This window comes from Acomys russatus, chromosome 5, assembly GCF_903995435.1.
Source record: "Acomys russatus chromosome 5, mAcoRus1.1, whole genome shotgun sequence".
In the NCBI taxonomy this organism is placed as follows: domain Eukaryota; kingdom Metazoa; phylum Chordata; class Mammalia; order Rodentia; family Muridae; genus Acomys; species Acomys russatus.
Window position 1 is genome coordinate 62,702,464 of NC_067141.1, and position 3,234 is coordinate 62,705,697.

A 3,234-nucleotide genomic window follows, 5' to 3' on the forward strand; every position below is an offset into this window, starting at 1 on the left:
GTAGCTAAAGTCAGACATTTTTAATGTGTGAGTTTTTGTGTCTTTCTATCCTTTCTTATTAAAAATAGTGAAAAGTATTTGCCCCTCAGTCTCTTGATATTTTTACTATTCCCAGTGATCCTAGAAGTTTGCTGTAAGCTCTCATAAAACATATGGTAGGCTGCAAAAGTTTTACTATTCGTTCTCCGGCTTCCAGTGTCTAACATAAAAAGCAACTTTGAGAAGCCCTGGTTTTCTCATGCCCCCCAAGAGAAGCTACTATTAACAATTCATTCGAAAGCCAAATACAGTGGCTGACACTTGAGGAACTGAATCTGGAAAATAAGGGGTTCAAGGCCAGGCTTGGTACACAGTGATTTTGAGGCCAGACTGAGCTACATGAAGTTCTGTCTTAAAAATAAAACAAAGGACTGGACTGTGGTGATACACTCCTTTAATTCCAGCACTCAGGAGGCAGAGCCAGGTGGATCTCTGTGAGTTCGAGGCCAGCCTGGTCTACAAAGTGAGTTCCAGGACAGCTAGGGTACACAGAGAAACCCTGTTTTGAAAAATCAAGTAAATAAATAAACAAGGGGATGGAGAGATGGCTCGGAGATTATAAGCACTGGCTGTTCTTTGAGAGGTCCCAGGTTCAAGTCCTTGTATGGCATGGTGGTCCACAACCATCTGTAACTCCCTGTTCAGAGATTCGAATACCTCCTTCTGGCCTCTGTGGGCACTAGGCATGCACACAGTGCACAGACATACACACAGGCAAAACATCAATGCATATAAATGAAATAAAGCAATAAATCAAAACATAAATAGAAATCATCTTATTTAAAACAAACAAAATTTTTATGTATTTATGTATAAATACATAATTTTTGTCAAAAAGAAGTAACATGTGTGTTCTATTTGCTTTTTAATACTTTGTTTTTATGGGCTGGAGAAATGGCTCAGTGTTTAAGAGCACTGGCTGCTCTTCCAAAGTTCCTGCGTTCAATTCCCTGGAGCCACATGGTGTGTCACAACCATCTATAATAGGATCTGATACCCTCTTCTGTTACAGCCATACCTGCAAATACAGCAAGCACTCATAAACATAAAATAAATAACAAATCTTTTTTTAAAAAAAGAGCAGCCTTTCAAAAAATTGCTTTTAGAAGAATTTTATTTCAGAACAAAATTAAACTATAAATGTATAGCCCCCTTAATTTCAATATCTATTATAATAATTGTTTTATTTAATGACTTTAATTAATAGCATTAAAACACAAAGCTCGTAGTTTACATTCTTTCTTGGCTTTATATATTTGTAAGTTTTTATAAGGTTACAATAACAGCTACCTATTACTCTTGCCATTTGCTAAATGTTAGCAGGTGAGGAGTTCAGAGCAGTGTGTGTGGCAGTTGCTGTAGATCCTAAGCTGTGTGCCAGCCCAATGCCTGGCCTGGAAATTTGGCAGAAATGAGTGTTGGTTCTCCACAATACCGTCTAATGTAGCTTTCTCTTCCCTTTCCCTCTCTTTCAGACAGAGATGAAAGCTGTTGTGTCTCTCTTCAGTCATTTCAGAAGTGCAGTTCAGGAGTTAAGAAACTATAAGGGGCCATATAAATTATGGGGGCTTCATGGGATAAAAGAGAAAGTCAAGCAACTATTTTCACTGACTACTTGTCTTCCCATTTTATAAAAAGCATTCTTAGCTTTAGGTCCACTGACATATTTTATTTTAACAAAACGGAGGCAGCTGGATATAGCTTTTAGTTCATAGCATGATAACTTAGTTTTATATTGCTTAATCATTTTTGGTGTACCTTTCCTGATAGACTGTGAGAATCTTTTACTTTCATATGACTACTGCTGTTTTCTTTTGATATAATAAGAACAGCAGTGGCTTGTGATAGTGTGTGTGTGTGTGTGTGTGTGTGTGTGTGTGTGCCTGCCTGCTGTGTGGTTGAGCCAAAGAGCAGAGTCCTATTGAACCAACTTCATTTATGCCTTCTTTCTATTGGTTCTTACAAAAATTCTGTCTACTCCCATGAGTTTTATTAGTCTTTTATCACTACATTTAATCTCCTGAGAAAGACTACCATATAGGTAATATGGAGAGATTGCTACCAGCATTTCAGAACCCAAACTCTAGGCTCTTCTAGTGTTCTGTTACAATGCTTCTATAGCTTATAGAATTTGCCCCCTTTATTTTTTTCACTAAAGCAGAACTAGAGAAATGCTATTTACTGAGCAGCCAAATGCTCACAGAAGATTAGGGATCTCTGTGATAACCTCACTTGCTTTCACATTAGGTTTCTAACAGTTGTTCTACGGAAGGTTTTACAAATCAAATGTGAACTTTTTATCTTACAAAAGGCCTGAGGCCAGTGTGTGTGTGTGTGTGTGTGTGTGTGTGTGTGTGTGTGTGTGTGTGTGTGTGTGTGTGTGTGATTTTTAGAGGAATTAAAAGATGGCCAGATCATTCTGGCCAACCAGAGTTTATTGTGTCAGCTTTATCTTACATGCGCGTGTAAGTCTATAGATCCTGATGTGAGGATTGAGGTCTTCCAAAGTGTGCCTGCCCCAAGAGCAGAGAGCAGAATAGTCCAGCCGCTGTTCATTTTTCAGTTTAACTAGCTGAAAAGATTCGCTCATTTCTGGGTATGCTGCAGAGCCTAAGAAGTGGCCAAGGGACATACCAGACGGCAATGCGATATGTGATCTGTTGAAATGCTCCTACTCACTTTGTCACTTTGTTAATCAACTTTGTCCTGACACACTCTGGGAAATGTTGCTTTAAAACATCTGTACTGTCAATTTTTAATGGCAATAATTAACTTTGACTTATTGTTGTTAAAAAAAAAAAAAAGCTCCTGAGTACAAAAATTAAAAATTAAAAAAACAAAACAAAAAGCTGGGCGGTAGTGGTACATACTTTTAATTCCAGCACTCGAGAGGCAAAGGCAGGTGGATTGCCATGAGTTCGAGGCCAGCCTGGTTACAAAAGTGAGTCCAGGACAGCCAAGGCTACACATAGAAACCCTGTCTCTAAAAACAAAGCAAAGCAAAAAACTCCTGAGTTTGCAATTTACCCTCTTTGATTTTTTAGAGAACTGTTTAATTCATCCTAATGATATCAATCCTGTTAAGCTAAAGCTTGTGTATCAAAAGGAAGGCCAGCACAGACGTGCCTTGAGAGGTAATGTGAGCTGAGAATGGACACTGTACGTGAGCTTGTCTATCACAGACACAGACAAAGA